General features: G+C 40.3%; 1 non-coding gene across 1 annotated transcript; it reads right to left on the bottom strand.

The window, feature by feature from the left end:
* Positions 1-16706: 16706 nt before the first annotated feature.
* Positions 16707-16813, bottom strand: LOC138088828 (U6 spliceosomal RNA). Its single transcript, XR_011145737.1, has one exon. It is a non-coding gene; the product is annotated as a U6 spliceosomal RNA (small nuclear RNA).
* Positions 16814-23553: the final 6740 nt, after the last annotated feature.

The raw sequence follows: 23553 nt of genomic DNA, 5'->3' as shown, positions 1-23553 counted from the left end.
AAGAAGCACAAGCTGGAATCAAGATTGCTGGGAGAAATATCAATCACCTCAGATGACACCACCCTTATGGCAGAAAGTGAAGAGGAGCTACAAAGCCTCTTGATGAAAGCGAAAGAGGAGAGTGAAAAAGTTGGCTTAAAGCTCAACATTCAGAAAACTGAGATCATGGCATCTGGTCCCATCACTTCATGACAAATAGATGGGGAAACAGTGGAAACAGTGTCAGACTTCATTTTTGGGGGCTCCAAAATCACTGCAGATGGTGATTGCATCCATGAAATTAAAAGACACTTACTCTTTGGAAGGAAAGTTATGACCAACCTAGATAGCATGTTAAAAAGCAGAGATACTACTTTGCTAACAAAGGTCCGTCTAGTCAAGGCTATGGTTTTTCCAGTGGTCATGTACGGATGTGAGAGTTGGACTGTAAAGAAAGCTGAGCACCGAAGAATTGATACTTCTGAATGTGGTGCTGGAGAAGACTCTTGTGAGTCTCTTGGACTGCAAGAAGATCCAACCAGTCCATCCTAAAGGAGATCAGTCTTGGGTGTTCATTGGAAGGACTGATGCTGAGGCTGAAACTCCAATACCTGGCCACCTCATGTGAAGAGTTGACCCATTGGAAAAGACCCTGATGCTTGGAGGCATTGAGGGCAGAAGGAGAAGGGGAAAACAGAGGATGAGATGGCTGGATGGTATCACCAACTCTATGCACATGAGTTTGGGTGAACTCCGAGCATTGGTGATGGACAGGGAGGCCTGGCGTGCTGCGATTCATGGAGTCGCAGAGTCGGACACGACTGAGCCACTGAACTGAACTGAACTGAAAGATCCATGACTTGGACTCTCTTAAACTGAATCCTGCATCCCAGACTTGAAACCTCATGTGGTGAAACTAAAATACAAAGGCCCTTGAGACAAGTCTCTGGCAGTGGTGGCCATGGTACAATGATCTGTGAGCCTCAGCTGCAACCGTGCTGATGGGGGAGCAGAGCGCCACGCACCAGCCACAGTGGCAGGGCAAACCTCAGTGGCCAGCAGTGCACCATCGAGGTGACAGCTCTGTCCACATGGCTGAGCTCCGGGGAGTCATCTGGAGCATTGTTTCTGACTCTGAATGTTTTCAGTCTGAACCTCTTGCAATCTAGGCCACTCCTGAGCTATTCATTAAATATCCTCATCATTGTCTTCAGTGATTTATTAAAGCAAGTTGCTGGACTTGCTACAACACTGCTACTTTAGCCAGTATCTCTTTGCAAAAAAATTAGAAAATAATTTTTTCACTGGATATAAAAACGAACACACTCAGCCATAAAAAGGAACGCATTTGAGTCAGTTCTAATGAGTGGGATGAACCTAGAGCCTATTATACACAGTGAAGTAAGTCAGAAAGAGAAAGACAAACATTGTCTATTAACACATCTATATGAAAATCTAGAAAGACACTACTTGATGAACGTATCTGAAGGGCAGAAATGGAGATGCAGACAGAGAACAGACTTGTAGACACACTGGGGGAAGGATAGGGTGGGATGAGTTGAGAAAGTAGCATGGAAACATATACAGGACTACACGTAAAATTAGATAGCCAGGGGAAATGTGTCGTATGATGCAGGGAGCTCAAATCTGACGCTCTGTGACAACCTAGAGAGGTGGCATGGGTTGGGAGGTGAGAAGGAGGTTCAGGAGGGAGGGGACATAGATATACTTCTTGCTGATTTATGTTGACATATGGCAGAAACCAATGCAATATTGTAAAGCAATTATTCTCCAATTAAAAATAACTAACAAGAAACCACACAAAAAGTCACAGGAGTAGTTAAAAAAATCTCTGACTAACCTTCACCCAATTTCTCTATGTTAATATTACTCTATACTGCTTTACCCTTCTGTCTGTGTGTGTATTTTTCCTAAACTGCTTAGTAGTAAATTGGAGACAGGATATCTTTTCCCTAAAATGTCATTGCGTATTCAATAAAAAGAAATTCTCTTATATAATCACAGCACAATTTTCAAAATCACCAAATAAATATAGATATAATACTATTATCTAATTTGCAAAAGACTTTATTCAGATTTTGCCAAGGGTCTCCATAATGTCCTTTATAGCAGAAGACAATTCAGGATCATTCTGGAACTATTTAGTACATTTAAAGTAAATTTATCTCCTGCCTAAATCAGCCAGAGTTGTTTTCTGCTGCTTGTGACAGATAACCCAGATTGATAAAAACAACTGGAACAAGGAGTGAGGTTCTGCTAGTAAAAGACTTTAAAATGTGCAATTGCCCATGTAGAAAAAGACAGACACAAAGGGAAGAGAGGACCAGGTGGGCTGGCAAGTTGTTGAGCTGAACTCCTGAGATCGTCTACATGCCTAAGGAAGCTGTTGTATGAATGAAAAGCTTAGGAATTGCTCAGAAGGTTGCAAATGCTAGTGACTTCTTATAGTCATCAGTAGGATCCTATGAGAAAGAGACATGAGGGAAAATGGCCCTTGTTTCTCTAGACGTGGTTGTATCTACAGGTGATGCCTGGGATTCTACTGGCCCATCTGGGGCCAGAGAGGGACAAGTCTGAAAGGAACGATCATCGTTTGAGGACAGGATGGCATAGATGCGGAAACAGTGGATCCTTCAGAACCAGGCTGAGTTTATCCTACTTCTGGCCTTGGAGCTTTGTGAGATACACTTTCTTATTATTTAAGCCAGTTTCTGTCAGTTTTCTATTACATGCAGCTGAAAGCACCCTAAAGATAAACATATTCAGTTAAATGACTGCACCTCTGGGATGACATTTTGTTTGATGGGTTAGCCATTATTATAAATATAAAACTGGAGGATGTGTCATTTTCCTCCACTGTATCATAAAGTTCGTTTCCTAGATGCTTCCAACATGGTATCTCTTTCTTCAGAGCATCAGAGAGAAGGAATAAAATGCTGAAACCACCAACAATATGTAAAATACCACTAGTGAAAACAACAACATGAAGAAGCCTCTTAAAACGAGCTTCTCAGTACTCCTACACATGCTCAGTCGCTCAGCTGAGTCTAACTCTTTGCAGCCCCATGGACTGTAGCCCATCAGGCTTCTCTGTCCATGGAATTTTGCAGGCAAGAATACTTGAGTGGGGTGCCATTTCCTCCTCCAGAGGATCTTCCCAATCCAGAGACTGAACCCACATCTGTTCAGTCTCCTGCATTGGCAGGTGGATTCTTTACCACTAGCACCACCTGGGAAGCCGTATTCTTAGATAATAGAGACAAATATCTCCTCAGCATTTATTAGAGACTCAGTTGGGCTTCCCTTGTGGCTCACTTATAAAGAATCTGTCTGCAATGCAGGAGACCTGGGTTCGATCCCTGGGTTGTAAAGATCCTCTGGAGAAGGGAAAGGTTACTCACTCCAGTATTCTGGCTGAGAATTCCATGGACACTCCATGGGTCACAAAGAAGTTCTCCAGGCAAGAACACTGGGGTGGGTAGACATTCCCTTCTCCAGGATATCTTCTCAACCCAGGGACTGAACCCAGGTCTCCTGCATTGCAGATAGGTTCTTTACCATCTGAGCCACAGGGAAGCCCAAAGGCTCAATAATGTTAGGTAAATAATGCTAAGTCCTTAATATGGGTTAATTTATTAATCTAAACAATAGGCTAAGCAACATTAATCCATCTCATTTTGTAGATGAGGAACAAGGATTAGAGCAACTAATCAATTTCATCAAGATCACAGAGATCTTAAGTGACAGAATCAAGACTCATATGACCTTCTTGACAATGAAGCCAGCACGATGTCTCCTCTCAAAGGAAAATAAACTGAACAGGTCGATTTGAACTAAAAAATTGGTGTTTGTAAGGCAGGTGTGGTGAAAGTCCTATTTCAAAACTCGAGATGAGATACCCTGGAAGAGACTGGGGGTGTCAGCTGGGAGGGAGGCCCCGCCCCATCTCCATCAGCACCGACTCCCTACCCTACTCCAGGGCGGCCACTGCCACCCAGCCGCCTCCACCCATGATGGGGGCTGGGACAGAGAGACCACGCAAGGAACTGTAACAGTTTCAGAGGAATTGTACACAGCTTAACTAAAACCTCTCAGAGAGCAGCTAGGCTAACAGCCTCATTTTCTGGGAAATGAATCTGAGACACTTGCTCAATTATATCCCTGACCCACTCTGTTGGGCTTCAGAGGCTAAGACAGGTTTGTGAGTTGATGAAGGTGGGGAAATGCTTGCTTATTTTAATGAAGTTCACGATCCTCTCTTGGTTCTGCAGAGGCCCCTACCCCTACCTTATCTGCTCCCTCGCAGCCTGATGTACCTACAGGCCTGGATAATTTTTCACAGAGAAGCACAGAGATACGGTTCTACCGTTGATGAGCAATCTCTTAAAACATCACTTATCTGAATTTTACACATTCTTATTCAAAAGGATGAGTGCGTGCTAGTCGGGGCTGGAGCAGCAGGAGGCGTTTAATTAGAATCTGAGTGACTGGCTTCTATGCTATAGCAACAGTATGTAGATACCACCTCTTCAACATTGTCCTAAACAATCACCAATTCATCTTCCCAGGATACCTCAATGGCGAACCATTTCCATACCTAACCAATTAGCATCTGGGAAAAACCTAATAAAAACTACCATTTGTGATCTAATTACCTTTTGCCAGGCACTGAGCTTAGTACCCTGTATACATTATATTAATTAATTCCCACAACAAGACTCTAATGTGAGTATTGTTAAGGCAGGAAACAAAAGTGAAAACCAAGCCTCTGAGATGTTAAATGATCTCCCCCAGCAAGTAAGTAGTTTCCATCAGTGATATCAGTGTTGGAGCAGAGACCCAAGTGCTCCCTGATTAACTAAGATGCCATTTCACCCACTTCTTAATATAACTGACCAAAGGGAATAATCACACAAACAATGAACTGTTCCATAATCATAAACTAATCCTTCTTCCCAGGAGGATCAAAAGCTAGAGAGATGGGCATGGTATTGCGGATGCTCAAGAGAAACATAAAGCAGGAAGCTGGATCAGGGTATTCATCAACTTTCAGTGCTTGACTTCCCTTCTTGCAGAAGTATCTCTGATTTTCACAACACCCCTCACTCTTGACTTTCCTCCAACCTCAACTTTGCTCCTTCTTAATTTCCATTTCTGATTCCTCCTCCTCTGCTAACCCTGAACTCTGTTGTCCACCCTCCTTTCTCTCCAAATTCCTTTTCTAGGTGATCTCATCCTCTTCTATGGCTTAAAATAACATTTTTGTACTGATGACTCATAAATCTCTATCTCCAGCTCTTAACACCCCCCCGGGCTCTAGATTTATATATCCCAGTGCCTACTTGACGTCGCCTCTGTAGCTGTCTAATAGACACCTCAAATTTAGTATGTCCAAAATAAAATTCTTCATTTACCCCTAGCTGTCTTCCTTACCATAGTTAATGATATCACTACCACCAAGTTTCTTGGGTCAAAGAACTTGAAATAACCTTCATTTTCTTACTTTTCCTCATGTCTCTCAATCTGTCTGTGAAACTTGTCAACTCTTATCTCCAAAATATTTTCAAGATCCCACTACATAACACTATCTCTATTGCTACACAGCTCTAACCCAAGTAACCAATGTCTCATACCTTGGCTTCAGTGGGTTATTTCTACTCTCTTCCTGCCAGAGTTCTTTCTCCAAACAGCCAGCCAAGGTGATCTTCTTAAAGCATAAATCAGATCAAATTTATCTGTTGCTTAATAGTCTCCAGTGGTTCCACTGGACTGAGTAAAACACCAACTCAACATGACCGACAAAGCTGTACACAATACATCCCCAGTCAATCTCTCAGACGTGACTGCATACATCTTTCTTCACTGCTTTCCTCATTCCCAGGCCTTCTTTCTATCCTTCCAAAACACTGAGCCCATTCATGCCACTGGCCTTTTGAATCTTCTGTTTCTTCTGCATAGAATGTCCTTTCATCAGATCCTCTGTGATTTCCCCTTCCCCCTCATTTGAGTCTTGGCTCTAATGTAATCACCTTAGAATGACTTTCACCAGCCATTCTAGGTAATATATCTTCCTCCATTCCCTCCTACAAGTTACATTACATTCCATGACTTAGGTTACTATTTAAAACGCAGTTGTATTATGTGTTATTCTGTGTTCATCATTTGTTGTCTGTCTCTGTCTCCTAGAATATAAGCTACAAGAGGAAAGCCCTATCTAACTCTTCATGTGCCTCTTAATGAAGTGCTGAGCTCTATTGTGATACAAGGGAGGTCAAGTCTCTTTAGAGACTGGATGTATTATTCTACAGTGATATCCACTCATGATCAAGCAATCCATTAACACTTAGTAACCAAGAAATATTCAGATTAAAGTAATAGTTTCTAGGATCTCTTGACTCAGAATATGTTCTGGTTAGAAAATAGATATTTTGGCTACTGAAATCGACTTTCAACTTTAACAAATCAGCATTTTTATTCATCATTTCTTATGAGTTTGAATATTTCATTCAAATCGGGACAAAATTATTTGATGACAATAAAATTTCAGAGACCTACAAAACTGAGGACTAGATCTCTCTTATTCTGATCAATACAAAATAAATGCCTAGAACTAGAGTAATACCGTATCAGAAACCTAAGGCATATGACATTGGGTTGGCAGTCAGGTGGCTGGCAGCAAAGAATCTTTGGTTGTAGCTAGATACGTAACAATTCATGCACAGACCATCTATTCTGTGAAAATGTCATTTGTGGTAATTTAAAAGGAAGGTAAGATACTTTGTGAACTTGTAGTTTTACAGTAGGCAACTGGGAAAGAGAACTTTTCTAGCAGATGTTGACTGTTGTTGGCTGCCTCTGAAAAGGTACAGACAATAAACGCAATGAGTGAAGAACACCATTAAGAGATTTGTAAGCAAGTACAGAGGGTAACAGAGATGGTCCAGAGAATCTAGGGAGCATAGTTTGAAGACACAATTGTTTCTTATTAGCAATTGCTGAACAGACTGAAAGATTAAAATACAGCCATATGTCAAAGACTAAACCAAGGATATGGTTTTCACACCCACTCTTAAACATCTGAATGAGTTAAGATGGCACTTAGTTAGTCTTTCATTTGGACAAAATAGGCCAAACAAAAAAGCCTGACCTTGTGGCTCCTCCAATGACGCCTGGTCAGTCTAAGATAAATGCAGTAAAGGGAAAGCAGAGAGAGGGAATGTCTCAATAAGGAACTGTGCGTGTGGCTTTTAGCAGAAGGAACTGACCAGAATCAAGTATAAAAAGAAGCTGATTAATTTTTTTTGAAAGTTGTACAGCCAAAGAAACTGTGAGCCTTCTAAAAATGCCTGTGACAGTTTTTTGTAGTCTAAAGACAGAAACTTTAACAACAGTTGGGCTTGTGAGCTTCCGAGAGCATTTTCAGTCTAAGCTTCTCATCCTCAAAGGAGGGTATATTCTGCAGTGCACTTTTCAAATGGAGCAAAGACAAATGATAGAAAAAGAAAGACCTCTAAACAGAAGAGCCAAGGGCTACATGGAACCACGGACTGAAGAACCCTTTCCCAGGAGCCCATCAGAACCTAACCAAGAAGGTTTCCTTATCGCCAGGAGACTGGAACCTGCAGTTACATTAGGATTGATAGGAATCAGCTACTTTCCCTTTCCAAATGGTAGTGCTGTAGACACCCTGCCCCTATTCTACCACTCTGTATATGTGTTGCATGGCAAAGATCATCTATTTTTCAGTAGTGTTAAGATCAAAAGGAGCCACATCCAGACCATCCGGCACCACCCTGACATCATAGGCTTGGACTTTGATGCCCTGATTGGATATGACTTTTGGATTGTCTCATTAGAGACAAACCAGGTGTAATGAATATTGATACTATAACTGGTATTCTTAGTGCTACTCAGCAAATATTTCTAACTCTCACCCCCAATTACATGATAGGATTATAATAACTTGCTCCCTTTTGTGTGGGTGGGTCATGTGACTAGATCTGGCCAAGGAGTTGTCAGCAGAACCATCATCTTTTACTTCCATGTTTTGCTCCCTTTTCTAAATTGCTAGAAAAGACTGCCTCCTCATTTTAGTTTCTTGATGCACACTCTTCTGAACATAAGCATATTTTTATGCTGTGATATGAGGGTATTATTATTCTCCTCTATTCATAAAAAGAGCTAGATAAACACTGAAAGTTGGCACTAGGCAGGAGGAGAAGGAGACGACAGAGGACAAAATTGTTGGCTGGCATCACTGACTCAATGGACGTGAGTTTGAACAAGCTCTGGGAGATGGTGATGGACAGGGAAGCCTGGTGTGCTGCAGTCCATGGGGTTGCAAAGAGTCAGACACGACTGAGCAACTGAACATAACATGTAGATATAAATCTTCTACTTGGGCTTTTCCAGTGGTAAAGAATCCCCCTGCGAAGCAGGAGATATGAGTTTGATCCCCAGGTCAGGAAGGTCCCTTGGAGGAGGCCATGGCAACCCACTACAGTATTCTTGCCTGGAGAATTCCATGGACTGAGGAGCCTGGCAGGCTACAGCTCATAGGGTTGCAAAGTCTCAGACATGACTGAAGCAACTGAGAACACACACAAATTTCCTACTTACATTATAAGAAATGAGAAAGGAAAACAAGTAGAGCTATAGACCATTTTTCCCTACCAATTCCACATGTACGTGCAGTGGCAATACCCAGTGATGATACAGAACCAAATATGGTATGCCCAAATCTGTGGAAGTTAAAATCCAAATCCAAAACTCCTACCCTAAAAATTCACTGAAAAATTTGCATGATGAAACTTTAGGCATGATTATTGTTTAAAGTAGTCTCTAGTTCAGTATGTCAGTTGTGTCTCAAAGAACGAGTTTGTCAGATAATATGAACTAGAAGAGAAGAAGCGAAGACTATTGGTAAAAGCCCTTGGCTAATAGGCATAATTATTTTTTATGCTTTTCAAGGGAAACCTTTGGGAGGAGCCTAAAACAAATATGATTCTAATGCTTTATGAGAAAAATATTATTTTTCAATAAGATATAAAATATTTACTATCTGCCAGTGATAGTGTTCTGAGTGATTTGTAGCTATTACTGTGACAGTGTAGTGTTTAAGGATGCATTTCATCCTACATAAACCATAATTTGAGCAGTATATCAAAACCTTAAAAAAAAATTCAAACCCCAGTGGAGTAGAAATTGACTATTTCTGAAAATAAATGTGTGCATATCCTCAATGTTACCAGTTTTCTGTGGGTTTTTTCAAATATTCTCATTTAGATTTTCCCACCAAACTAGTAAATTTTGATCGAACATCAGGAAGTGATGTGCAATATAAAAATATGCAAAAAGGAAACATGATACACTTACTGCCATATTTATTTGATTTGCCAGAATGATTTTCTTGCCTTTGGGTTTCTCTCTGGGTCCTGAAGGAATACTCTGTCTTTCTCTAGAGTGGGAGTGCAGTGCATGAATCTTCCCCAAACCTGGCTTACATTTTAGCCTCTTACTAACAGAAAACAATCTCTCTAGTAGGCATTCAACCTTCTTACATTAATGATATCACCTCACTGACCCAACCTCAACCCACCAGCTTCGCCACGGTGGCCTCTATTCCACACAACGCCACTGCCGACACTTTGGTCGACTACTGTCTAACCTGTCTCTTTGCCTTCTCTTCTGCTTAATTCCTCTCCCCTTGCATTTGTCTTTCTTGTTGGTCTTCTAGAATGTCCTCCCTCTACCATTTGTGATTCCAAGCTCTGTATTTCCTTTATGGCCAGCTCCACATCCCAGTCCACCTTTCAACATTCTTTTTACCTTGATTAATGATGGATAATTTTCAAAGCCCTATAGAGCAGGCACATCCAGTCACCTCACACTTTCTTACATGATGACATGGAATTATTTACTCTCTAGCTCTGTAGATAGATAAATATGTCTGACTTACCCAACTGGTATCAGTAGAAAATTATCAGACTAGGAACTACGGTTCTGTAGCCCACCACACAATTCTTTGTGAATACAGTTACACAGAGCACCTAACAGCTGTTCTTTTCTGTCAAAAAGACAGTGCTGATTTACCATAATATTATTTCACACCTAGCATTCTATGAATCCTACGACCCCTATGAATGTCTTTTGCTTCCCTTATATCTATATAACATCTACTACAGAGCTGGACAAACAGTACTTTAATAAATGTAATTTAATAAGAAGCTGTTGCTAGATAGATGAATGAATGGGGAGGTGGATGAATGAACAGAGTCAGTTTTTTGATCTTATTAACTTTATAATCCTTCATTTCTCTGAAACAGCTGAAGTAAAAACTATCAAATATTTAACATTTTCTTTCTATACTGATTACATATGCTCCTAATGAATATTACACTCATTCTTCTTTTGTTTGCTTCCCAAATATGCTCTAATAAAGGAAAACTGTCTCCCGTCAGAAAAGTCCTGTGGAATCTACCTGCCCCAAGGAAGATATTGAGTTGCTTTTACAACTTTAATTACTAAAAAAGAAAAAAATTCAACACTGAGAAATGTTACAATTTTTAAAAAAAATAATTGGTTCTTATGAGACGAAATGATGCTGCATAACCAAGACCCAAAATTTGATTCTCATCTATGGTAAGTTTGGATGTTTCAATTTTGTAAAATAATTTTCACCAACAATTTGACAGAGGAAAGCAACAGAGAACTATTTTGTGTCTTCTAACAGCTGCAGATTTGTGAACAGAGAGTAAATGGCAGGAGTATATTTGGATGAAAGTGTGAAGATGTACTTAATTCTCTTCTAACACTCATTCTCAATGCCATTTTTAAGATATAAGAATTAATTTCTATGTACACAAACCAATTCAGATTTCCATGTGATTTGCTGCTTTACATTTCCAGCAAAAACTGCCTGTTAAAAACAAAGGAAACTATTCAGTTCAGTTCAGTTCAGTGGCTCAGTCGTGTCCAAATTTTTGCGACCCCAAGAATTGCAGCACGCCAGGCCTCCCTGTCCATCACCAACTCCCGGATTTCACTCAGACTCATGTCCATCGATTCAGTGATGCCATCCAGCCATCTCATCCTTTGTTGTCCCCTTCTCCTCCTGCCCCCAATCCCTCCCAGCATCAGAGTCTTTTCCAATGAGTCAACTCTTCACATGAGGTGGCCAAAGTACTGGAGTTTCAGCTTCAGCATCATTCCCTCCAAAGAAATCCCAGGGCTGATCTCCTTCAGAATGGATTGGTTGGATCTCCTTGCAGTCCAAGGGACTCTCAAGAGTCTTCTCCAACACCACAGTTCAAAAGTATCAATTCTTCGGTGCTCAGCCTTCTTCACAGTCCAACTCTCACATCCATACATGACCACAGGAAAAACCATAGCCTTGACTAGATGGACCTTAGTCGGCAAAGTAATGTCTCTGCTTTTGAATATGCTATCTAGGTTGGTCATAACTTTTCTTCCAAGGAGTAAGTGTCTTTTAATTTCATGGCTGCAGTCACCATCTGCAGTGATTTTGGAGCCCCAAAAAATCAAGTCTGACACTGTTTCCACTGTTTCCCTATCTATTTCCCATGAAGTGATGGGATCAGATGCCATGATCTTCGTTTTCTGAATGTTGAGCTTTAAGCCAACTTTTTCACTCTCCTCTTTCACTTTCATCAAGAGGCTCTTTAGTTCCTCTTCACTTTCTGCCATAAGGGTGGTATCATCTGCATATCTGAGGTTATTGATATTTCTCCCGGCCATCTTGATTCCAGGTTGTGTTTCTTCCAGCCCAGCGTTTCTCATGATGTACTCTGCATAGAAGTTAAATAAGCAGGGTGACAAAATTCAGCTTTGATGTACTCCTTTTCCTATTTGGAATCAGTCTGTTGTTCCATGTCCAGTTCTAACTGTTGCTTCCTGACCTGCATACAGATTTCTCAAGAGCCAGGTCAGGTCGTCTGGTATTCCCATCTCTTTCAGAATTTTCCACAGTTTATTGTGATCTATACCATCAAAGGCTTTGGCATAGTCAATAAAGCAGAAATAGATGTTTTTTTAGAACTCTCTTGCTTTTTCCATGATCCAACAGATGTTGGCAATTTGATCTCTGGTTCCTCTGCCTTTTCTAAAACCAGCTTGAACATCAGGAAGTTCACGGTTCACATATTGCTGAAGCCTGGCTTGGAGAATTTTGAGCATTACTTTACTAGCATGTGAGATGAGTACAATTGTGCCGTAGTTTGAGCATTCTTTGGCATTGCCTTTCTTTCTCTTTAGGTCTTTTTCCCATTTTTTGATTGGGTTATTTGTTTTCCTGGCATTGAGTTGCATGAGCTGCTTGTATATTTTGGAAATTAATTCTTTGTCAGTTGTTTCATTTGCTATTATTTTCTCCCATTGGCTATAAGCCAAGGAAACTATAAACAAGGTGAAAAGACAATCCTCAGAATGGGAGAAAATAATAGCAAATGAAACAACTGACAAAGAATTAATTTCCAAAATATACAAGCAGCTCATGCAACTCAATGCCAGGAAAATGAATAACCCAATCAAAAAGTGGGAAAAAGACCTAAACAGACATTTCTTCAAAGAAGACATAGATGGCTAACAAACACACGAAAAGATGCTCAACGTCGCTCATTATTAGAAAAATGCAAATCAAAACTTCAATGAGATATCACCTCACACAGGTCAAAATGGCCCTCATCAAAAAGTCTACAAACAATAAATGCTGGAGAGGGTATGGAGAAAGGGGAACCCTCTTGCACTGTTGGTGGGAATTTAAGCTGATACAGCCACTATGGAAGACAGTATGGAGATTTCTTAAAAAGCTAGGAATAAAACCAACATATGACCCAACAATCCCACTACCAGGCATATACCCTGAGGAAACCAAAATTGAAAAATAAACATGTACCCCAGTGTTCATTGCAGCACTATTTATAATAGCTAGAACATGGACGCAACCTAGATATCCATTGACAGATGAATGGATAAAGAAGTTGTGGTACATATACACAATGGAATATTACTCGGCCATAAAAAGGGACACATCTGAGTCAGTTCTAATGGGGTGGATGAACCTAGAGCCTATTAAACACAGTTAAGTAATTCAGAAAGAGAAAGATAAATATCATGTACTAACACATATATGTGGAATATAGAAAGATGGTACTGATGAATTTATTTGTAAGGCAGCAATAGAGAAAGAGACATAGAGAACAGATATATGGACACGGGGGGAGGGGAGGAGATGGTGAGATGTATGGAGAGAGTAACATGGGAACTTACATTACCATATGTAAAATAGATAGCCAATGGGAATTTGCTCTATGTCTCGGGGAACTCAAACAGGGGCTGTGTATCAACCTAGAGGGGTGGGATGGGGAGGGAGATGGAAGGGAGGTTCAAGAGGGAGGGTACTTATGTACATATATGGCTCATTCATGTTGATGTTTGACAGAAAACAACAAAATTCTGTAAAGCAATTATCCTTCAATTACAAAATAAATAACTGTTAAAAAAAAAATGCCTGTAGAAAGCTTGTAGGTTCACGGGATGAACCTACAGGGAAATTGCATCTGCGAATCCGTTCTGGAGGATCAGGGTCCCCTGCAAAAAGACTGAAATACTGTCTTTCTGGGAGTCTTTTCTTTGCTGGTCTTTAGCCTCCATCTTCACTCTGCCCTCCAGTTTTCAGGTTCCTTTCTACAATATCAATAGAGCACCCATGGGACAGTAAACGTTGTTAGGACCTAAACCCTTAATCCTAATATCTAACATTTAAGACAGTTCTCTTTCTCATTTATACAACACCCCACCCTGTTTTCAGGCATAATTAAAATATCTGTCTCCTCCAAAGTCAAGATATTTCATGATGAGGCCTTCCCTAGCAGTCAAATGGTTAAGACTCTCTGCTTCCAATGCAGGGAGCACAGGTTCCATCCTTGGTTGGGGAACTAAGATCCTGCACAGCATGGTATGAAAAAAAAAAAAAAGATATTTCAAGATGATGAAAGAAGGGACCACATATTCTGTTTTTTTTTACAGGGAGTTCTAACTTTAAATATTGTATGTGATTTTTGTCCCATTATATAACTGTTTATCGGGTCATATTTCAACTTTTAGTTACATGGTCACCAAAGCTGGGGATGATAAATTGATGTGAGTGATGATCCTGTCATTATAATCTCAAACTTGTATTCATTCAACAAACATATACTGGTTAGATATTTATTCACTCAGTCTTTTTTTTTTTTTTTTACTTTATTTTACTTTACAATACTGTATTGGTTTTGCCATACATTGACATGAATCCACCATGGGTGTACATGCGTCCCCAATCCTGAACCCCCCTCCCACCTCCCTCCCCGTAACATCTCTCTGGGTCATCACCGTGTGCCAGCCCCAAGCATGCTGTATCCTGCGTTGGACATAGACTGGCAATTCGATTCTTACATGATAGTATACATGTTACAATGCCATTCTCCCAAATCATCCCACCCTCTCCCTCTCCCTCTGAGACCAAAAGTCCGTTATACACATCATTGTCATCTTTCTAAATTCCATATATATGTGTTAGTATACTGTATTGGTGTTTTTCTTTCTGGCTTACTTCACTCTGTATAATCGGCTCCAGTTTCATCCATCTCATCAGAACTGATTCAAATGAATTCTTTTTAACGGCTGAGTAATACTCCATTGTGTACATGTACCAAAGCTTTCTTATCCATTCATCTGCTGATGGACATCTAGGTTGTTTCCATGTCTTGGCTATTATAAACAGTGCTGCGATGAACATTGGGGTACATGTGTCTCTTTCAATTCTGGTTTCCTCGGTGTGTATGCCCAGCAGTGGGATTGCTGGGTCATAAGGTAGTTCTATTTGCAATTTTTAAAGGAATCTCCACACTGTTCTCCAAAGTGGCTGTACTAGTTTGCATTCCCACCAACAGTGTAGGAGGGTTCCCTTTTCTCCACACCCTCTCCAGCATTTATTGCTTGCAGATTTTTGGATCACAGACATTCTGACTGGTGTGAAGTGGTACCTCATTGTGGTTTTGATTTGCATTTCTCTAATAATGAGTGATGTTGAGCATCTTTTCATGTGTTTGTTAGCCATCCATATGTCTTCTTTGGAGAAATGTCTATTTAGTTCTTTGGCCCATTTTTTGATTGGGTCGTTTATTTTTCTGGAATTGAGCTGCATAAGTTGCTTGTATATTTTTGAGATTAGTTGTTTGTCAGTTGCTTCATTTGCTATTATTTTCTCCCATTCAGAAGGCTGTCTTTTCACTTTGCTTATATTTTCCTTTGTTGTGCAGAAGCTTTTAATTTTAATTAGGTCCCATTTGTTTATTTTTGCTTTTATTTCCAGTATTCTGGGAGGTGGATCATAGAGGATCCTGCTGTGATTTATGTCAGAGAGTGTTTTTCCTATACTCTCCTCTAGGAGTTTTATAGTCTCTGGTCTTACATTTAGATCTTTAATTCATTTTGAGTTTATTTTTGTGTATGGTGTTAGAAAGTGATCTAGTTTCATTCTTTTACAAGTGGTTGACCAGTTTTCCCAGCACCACTTGTTAAAGAGATTGTCTTTACTCCATTGTATAGTCTTGCCTCCTTTGTCAAAGATAAGGTGTCCATATGTGTGTGGATTTATCTCTGGGCTTTCTATTTTGTTCCATTGATCTATATTTCTGTCTTTGTGCCAGTACCATACTGTCTTGATGACTGTGGCTGTGTAGTAGAGCCTGAAGTCAGGCAAGTTGATTCCTCCAGTTCCATTCTTCTTTCTCAAGATTGCTTTGGCTATTCGAGGTTTTTTGTATTTCCATACAAATCTTGAAATGATTTGTTCTAGTTCTGTGAAAACTATGGCTGGTAGCTTAATAGGGATTGCGTTGAATTTGTAAATTGCTTTGGGTAGTATACTCATTTTCACTATATTGATTCTTCCAATCCATGAACATGGTATATTTCTCCATCTATTAGTGTCCTCTTTGATTTCTTTCACCAGTGTTTTATAGTTTTCTATGTATAGGTCTTTAGTTTCTTTAGGTAGATATATTCCTAAGTATTTTATTCTTTTCGTTGCAATGGTGAATGGAATTGTTTCCTTAATTTCTTTTTCTACTTTCTCATTATTAGTGTATAGGAATGCAAGGGATTTCTGCATGTTGATTTTATATCCTGCAACTTTACTATATTCATTGATTAGCTCTAGTAATTTTCTGGTGGAGTCTTTAGGGTTTTCTATGTAGAGGATCATGTCATCTGCAAACAGTGAAAGTTTTACTTCTTCTTTTCCAATTTGGATTCCTTTTATTTCTTTTTCTGCTCTGATTGCTGTGGCCAAAACTTCCAAAACTATGTTGAATAGTAGCGGTGAAAGTGGGCACCCTTGTCTTGTTCCTGACTTTAGGGGAAATGCTTTCAATTTTTCACCACTGAGGATAATGTTTGCTGTGGGTTTGTCATATATAGCTTTTATTATGTTGAGGTATGTTCCTTCTATTCCTGCTTTCTGGAGAGTTTTTATCATAAATGGATGTTGAATTTTGTCAAAGGCCTTCTCTGCATCTATTGAGATAATCATATGGTTTTTATTTTTCAATTTGTTAATGTGGTGAATTACATTGACTGATTTGCGGGTATTGAAGAATCCTTGCATCCCTGGGATAAAGCCCACTTGGTCATGGTGTATGATCAAAAATATGGAACGCTTCACGAATTTGCGTGTCATCCTTGCGCAGGGGCCATGCTAATCTTCTCTGTATCGTTCCAATTTTAGTATATGTGCTGCCAAAGCAAGCACTATTCACTCAGTCTTTACTGAGTGCCAGGTATTGTGCAATGATTTGAGATACAGTGATGAATAAAATACAATGTCAGCCTTTTAGGACAGAGGTCAGCAAACTTTTCCTAAAAAGGACCAAGAGTAACTATTTTAGGCTTCCGGGCCATATAGTTTCTATCATAACTGTTCAACTGTGCTGCCCTACTGGGAAAGAACCACTAAGAATATGTAAGTGAATGAGCCTGGCTGTGTTCCAATAAAACTTTATTTACAAATACAGGTGACAGAACAGATCTGGCCCATGGGCCCTGCTCTAGCTGTTTAGCAGGTAGGCCAGTGACATCCAAAAGGAATAAGATGCAAGGCACAAAGGTGAGCTACATTTATAGTTTTAAATGTTCTGGTAGACATGTTTTAAAAAGTAAAAAAGCATCAGGTGAATTTTATTTTTAATAATTATTTGACTTCCTGAAATATTTCAAAATGCAACCAGTATTAAAAAATTAATTGATATTTCACATCTTTTTTACTGTTTTTGCAATATGGTATTTTACACAAACGGTGTGTCTCACTGTATCTTAGCTATGTTTCAAATGTTTAATACCACAGTAATTACTGACCACCATGTTGGACAGCCAGATCAAGATAAATAAACAGTTGGCTAATGGGAATAAGTACAAGATACTTTAGAGTGAACACAAAGGAGGAAAAGCCAATCTCAATTTCCATAGTGGTTGTGACTAAGGGCCAGAGTGGGATTCTCTAAGGAGAGACGTCCTGAGGGTGAACAGGAGTGCTTAGCTGAAGGCTGGGAGAAGGAAAGAAGGAGGATTCGGGGCGGAGGAAAGAGATGCATAAAAACCTGGAGACAGGGAAACGTGCAGCTTCTCCAAAGACTGTAAAGTGGCTCAATATGCACAGAGCCCAGGTGCAAGGGTGCTGACCCCCATTAAGGCAGTGGGAGTGAGAGCGGAGTGAAGTGAATTAGTTGCAAGTGAAATTAATGAGACAGATTGATGGAACTTGGAGATTGATTGGACATAGGTGATGAAGAAGGTGAGGAAAGGATGAAGTTGAGGGTTCTGGCTCATACAAAATGCAAAGACAAAGCCATCATTAGTCAAGATGGGATACTCAAGAGCAGGGGCAGATTTGGGGAAAGATGAAGAGTTCAGCCTTTGACACTTTGAGCTCTGAGGCTTCAGAGAGACGCACACAAAGATAATGGGAGACACACTCAGGCAGCACCCACGTACAGAATATGTCTTCACACCCAGGAAAGCCCTTCATGTCGGCAGCTGCCCTCATTCTGTGATCAAAAGTTTCTCTCTCACCTCCCTCCAACCAAGACTTTTTCCTAGTGGCTCTGCCATCACACGAATGCTTGAAATATCCTATCTGCCAAGAACATTGACTCTCTCTTTACCTAATTAGCTACTGATCATTTTCAGGATCTCAATTCAAATGTCACTTCCCAGAGAGACTTCTCAGTCCCCTCAGAAAAGGTCAGAGCCCCTTGCTATACAGTCCCTATATCTTTTTCCTCAGTAGCAATTTCCACACTTGTAATTTTGCATCTATTTGTTTAAATAGTTGATTAATGACTTTCTGCCTTGAAAATAAAATGTGTTCAGCAAGAACTGTGTCTATTCTTGCTCCAACTTCTCATACTAGTCTCTACCTCTTCTCTGGTACCTGGTAGAGAGATGCTCAGGAAATATTTGCTGAATGAGTGAATATCATATTAAAAGATACCTGGCAAGGATTATAAATCTTAGCATGAATTGGTGCAATGGATTCCAATATTATCTACTAACGCCATCAAGTAAGAAGTAATAACCTTTATTTTTCTATAATTTACCTGAATATTTTTTCAATGCCTCATTCACAGCTGAGATAAAGCAGAAATTTAATCCCAGTCATTGTCCAACATTGCTAATGGCATTCTCTGCCCAGGGAGCCTTTCCAACTGGAGTGAATTATGCCAAGAGTCCTATCCCTTCCTTTCAGGGAATAGGCTCTTAGAAACTAGAGCCAGAAAGACTGACCTTTACCTATTTCCTGCCCTGTAATATCCATTTTCTTAGGCAATGTGTGGACCAAACTCTAGCTACATGAGTGGAGGGGTATGGTAGAAGACAGCAATCAAAAATAAAAGTAGGGGAGGGGCAGAAATCGGTCAATAGTTGTATAATGTTATCCAGTCACATTCAGTTCAGTTCAGCCGCTCAGTTATGACTCTTTGCGACCCCATGAATTGCAGCATGTTAGACCTCCCTGTCCATCACCAACTCCCGGAGTTCACCCAAACTCATGTCCACTGAGTCAGTGATGCCATCCAGCCATCTCATCCTCGGTCGTCCCCTTCTCCTTCTGCCCCCAATCCATCCCAGCATCAGGGTCTTTTCCAATAGGTCAACTCTTTGTATGAGGTGGCCAAAGTATTGGAGTTTCAGCTTTAGTATCAGTCCCTCCAATGAACACCCAGGACTGGTCTCCTTTAGGATGGACTGGTTGGATCTCCTTGCAGTCCAAGGGGCTCTCAAGAGTCTTCTCCAACACCACAGTTCAAAAGCATCAATTCTTCGGCTCTCAGCTTTCTTCACAGTCCAACTCTCACATCCATACATGACGACTGGAGAAACCATAGCCTTGACTAGACATTAGTTTATTTAAAAATTCAGAGCTCATAAGTGACTACCAATGACTGGATTTCAGACTGGAAACATTTCCACTGCAAGAGGGAATATACAGCTGTGAGAAAGATGAAGAAAACCTAAAGTTATTTCCAGGGAAGTCTAACTACTGAACAGAACAGATCCACATCTTCACTTCATGTCTGTGTCTTCCATGACACATAGCACAGCCCAGGATGGAGTTCATAGTTCCTAAATTCAATAACATTCTAAATTTCTCCCTCATAGTTACTCATTAAATGTCTATTGAATGGCACCTCCCTCTATGGATCAGAGGTTGCATGACGGTATGAACACTGAATCAGTGACATTGTGCCCTTTTTACTCCCTGCTGCATCTCTGACATCCCATGATGCCTGATGCAAAATAAGTGCTGGATAGTATTTATGGAATCAATAAATACGTTTAATTAGAAAAGAGCAGGTGAGAACATGTAGAGCCAAAATTCCCTTTCTTTCAAGCCCCAGCTCAAATTTTAAGGCTTTGTCATAGTAGCAGTTCCTCCTAGACAGACGTTTTTGCTCCTATCTCTGACTTCCTCAACCATCTTATTTATCCCTCTTTGAGCATTGATTTAGCTGTTGTTTTTCAGTCACTAAGTTGTGTCTGACTCTTTTGCGACCCCATAGACTGTAGTCCACCAGGCTCCTCTGTCCATGGGACTTTCCAGATAAGAATACCGGAGTGGGTTCCCATTTCCTTCTCCCAGGGATCTTCCTGACCCACGGAGTGAACCCATGTTCCTTGTTTGGCAGGTAGATTCTTTACCATTGAGCCACCTGGGAAGCCACTAAGTTGCTCTGTACATAGTGGTTAAGGGTACAAGCTCTAGCAACAGAATGCTGTTGTTAAAGTACCAGCTCAGGCATTTGTAAGCTGTAGCACCTTAGGACAATTACTTAAGGTCCCTGAATTCTGTTTCTCATCTTCAAAAAGAATAAGGGTTGTTGTAGGACGAATGAAGTAATACATTCAACTGAGAAATTCTCAGTTGAATATCCAACACATAATAAGCATTCAAAAATTATCTATTATATTTATCACTCTACTTTTAGGATGATAGTTTTAAAAACTGCTACATTTATTGAATACATAATATATTCTGAACATGGCAGAAAGCATTTTATACGGGTTTTTACAATGAAGCCATAATTGATCCTATGGGGCATAATTTCACCCACCATTATGAAGCTGAGGCTCACCGGGTTACATAAACTGTCCAAGGTCACATAGCTAGTAATTAGATTTGCTGTCACTGAGCCCAGCCGATAAAGCAGCAGCCCTGCTCACTGTCTCCATGAATGCACACATCTTAAGTCTCACACTAGGTTATAAATTCCATTGCGGGCAAGGATTTGATCTGATTTATTTTTGCATCCCCCAGAGGATCTAGCTTAATGCCTTATATGCCAATGATCGGTAAATATTTATTAAATGACTGAACACAAAGTGAAGGGGCCCCAAAGTCAAGTTTTATCAATGTCATCACTTTGTCCCAGCCCTGGCTGCAGAAGCTGTTTCCATGCATTTTGAATAGAGGGAATCCTTCCCATGTTTGAGAAGCATCTACACTCACATACACATTAAACAGAGCAGTGTTCCCCTAACAGAAATGTCATGTAAATAGGTCCTTCGTATTACCAAGTCTAACTGCATGTTGATTCATCAAATATGTAGTATCCAAAAAAGTTTGCTATATACCTCAAAGCTATCCTCCCAAATCATCCCACCCACTCCTTCCCCCACTGTGTCCAAAATGTCTCTGTCTCCTTTGCTGCCCTGCAAGTAGGATCATCAGTACTATCTTTGACTTAACTTTACTCTGTATAATAGGCTCTAGGTTCAACCACCTCATTAGAACTGACTCAAATTCATTCCGTTTTATAGCTGAGTAATTCCACTGTGTATATGTACCAGAACTTCCTTATCCATTCATCTGTCAATGGACATCTAAGTTGCTTCCATGCCCTGCTGCTGCTGCAAAGTCACTTCAGTCGTGTCTGACTCTTAGCGACCCCATGGACTGCAGCCCACTAGGCTCCTCCATCCATGGGATTCTGCACTGGAGTGGGGTGCCATTGCCTTCTCTGCTTCCATGCCCTAGCTATCGTAAATACTGCTGTGGTGAACATCGGCGTATATGTGTCTTTTTCAATTCTGGTTTCCTCAGGGTATATGAATAGACAGCCAGTGGGAGTTTGATGTATGATGCAGGGAACCCAAAGCCAGTGCTCTGTGACAACCTAGAGGGGTGGGAGATTAGGAGGGAGGTGGGAGGGGGGTTCAAGAGGGAAGGGACATATGTATACTTAATGCCGACTCATGCTGATGTACAGCAAAAACCATCAAACTATTGTAATTATCCTCTAATTAAAAAAAAAAAACCCTTTGCTATATACCATGTCAGCAACAGTGGCATACTTCATTAATGCCTTCTCTATACATTTGAATTTTTTTGTTGTTTTAAAACTTTTAAATTTTGTATTGGAGTTTACAAATAACATTGGCTGATTAACAATGCTGTGATAGCTTCAGGTGGACAGAAAAGGGACTCAGCCATACATATACATGTATCCATTTTTCCCCAAACTCCCCTCCCATCCAGACCACCATGTAACAATTGAGCAGAGTTTCCTGTGTTATACAGTATAGGTCCTTGTTGGTTGCCCATTTTAAATATAGAAATGTGTACCTATCTATCTCAAACTCCCTAACCATCTCATCCCCCAGAAACTATAGTTTGTGCTCTACATCTGTTTTGTGAAGAAGCTCATTTGTATCATAAATTATCAAAAGCATATATTCTGTATGATTTTGTTTGTATTAGACAGGCTGCCTTTGACAAGGGCTGAGAAATGGCAAGAGCAACTGGAATGATGATACAACCTTCCTCAGAAAACACCAATAGTGAACATTATACAAAATAACACATGTAGAATTGTGTGGCCCTGCAGACCCAAAACAGGAGCAGGCAGTGAGTTGGTCACCAGCTCTGGAGAAGACATGATTTGAAGAGTATAAGTGTTCACAGGCCCTTAAACATACTAGAGCAGCAGTTCTCAAAGCTTGGCCCGTGGACCCTCAGCAGCGGCATCGCCTGGGAACTCCACAGTAATGCACGTTCTCAAGTTTCAGCCCTGCCTTCACACTCAGAAACTCTGGCTGGGGCTCTGAGAAGTCTTCCTGGTGATTCTCACGAACATTTGGGTTTGAGGACCACTGATACAGGGCATAGATATTCACCTTCTTCTTCTCCAGAAATGAATTCTGAGGCACATAATTTTTCTAAGATCACACAGCTACTTAGCAAGACCAAAATGTGCCTCTCCTGGTTCACAGGAAGGAGGGTTGAGAGAGGTGAAGGCAGATCCAAAGGGACTTGACGTCCTTGGAGCCTAAGTTCCATTTATATCTAAAGACTGTGAAACAATTTAGCAGGTGTCTCTGGGTGAAGGCTGCATGGACGGGTTCTGACAACCATTGGATTAATGGCTGGAAGCCCTGGAGTAAACAGAGTTAAGCCAGTGTTCTTTACTGTAGAACATTTAACATGATGGTATGTGATATTCATCTTCTAGAGGATAACAGAGTTATGCAGTCATTGCCAAAATTGTTTGACCACGACCTCCATATCAGGTTATTTAAAAACAAAAGTTGTGAAATGCCAATCTATATTATGTCAAAATGGTAAACAATTTTTGTTATATAACTGGTTCATTTTTCAAATGCCAATCAAGTCATCTCATAGCTCATATTTTCCTAAATGCTTCCTGGTTCCCAGGGATCTATAAACACCCTGAAATATAAGCAATGTTTTCTAAGTATGTGCAAATGTGATATTTTTCTGGAAGGTTTCCAGAGATTTTTCTTAAATTTACTAAGGGATCTAGGGCTTATTTGATCACTAGTTTCGCTGGCTTCATGAAGACATAGCCAGTGAAATTTGGGCATCAGCTTTTCAAGATTTCTCACTTATGCTACTACAAAATTCTCCTGATTGCTAATTCTACTTCCCTTCCAGTCTTCCTGGTCCACCCTTCAATTTTTTCCAACTTCAAACTG

Source organism: Capricornis sumatraensis, chromosome 11 (assembly GCF_032405125.1).
Source record: "Capricornis sumatraensis isolate serow.1 chromosome 11, serow.2, whole genome shotgun sequence".
Taxonomy (NCBI): domain Eukaryota; kingdom Metazoa; phylum Chordata; class Mammalia; order Artiodactyla; family Bovidae; genus Capricornis; species Capricornis sumatraensis.
Note: the sequence above shows the minus strand (reverse complement) of the source record. Positions and strands in the feature narration are given on the sequence as shown.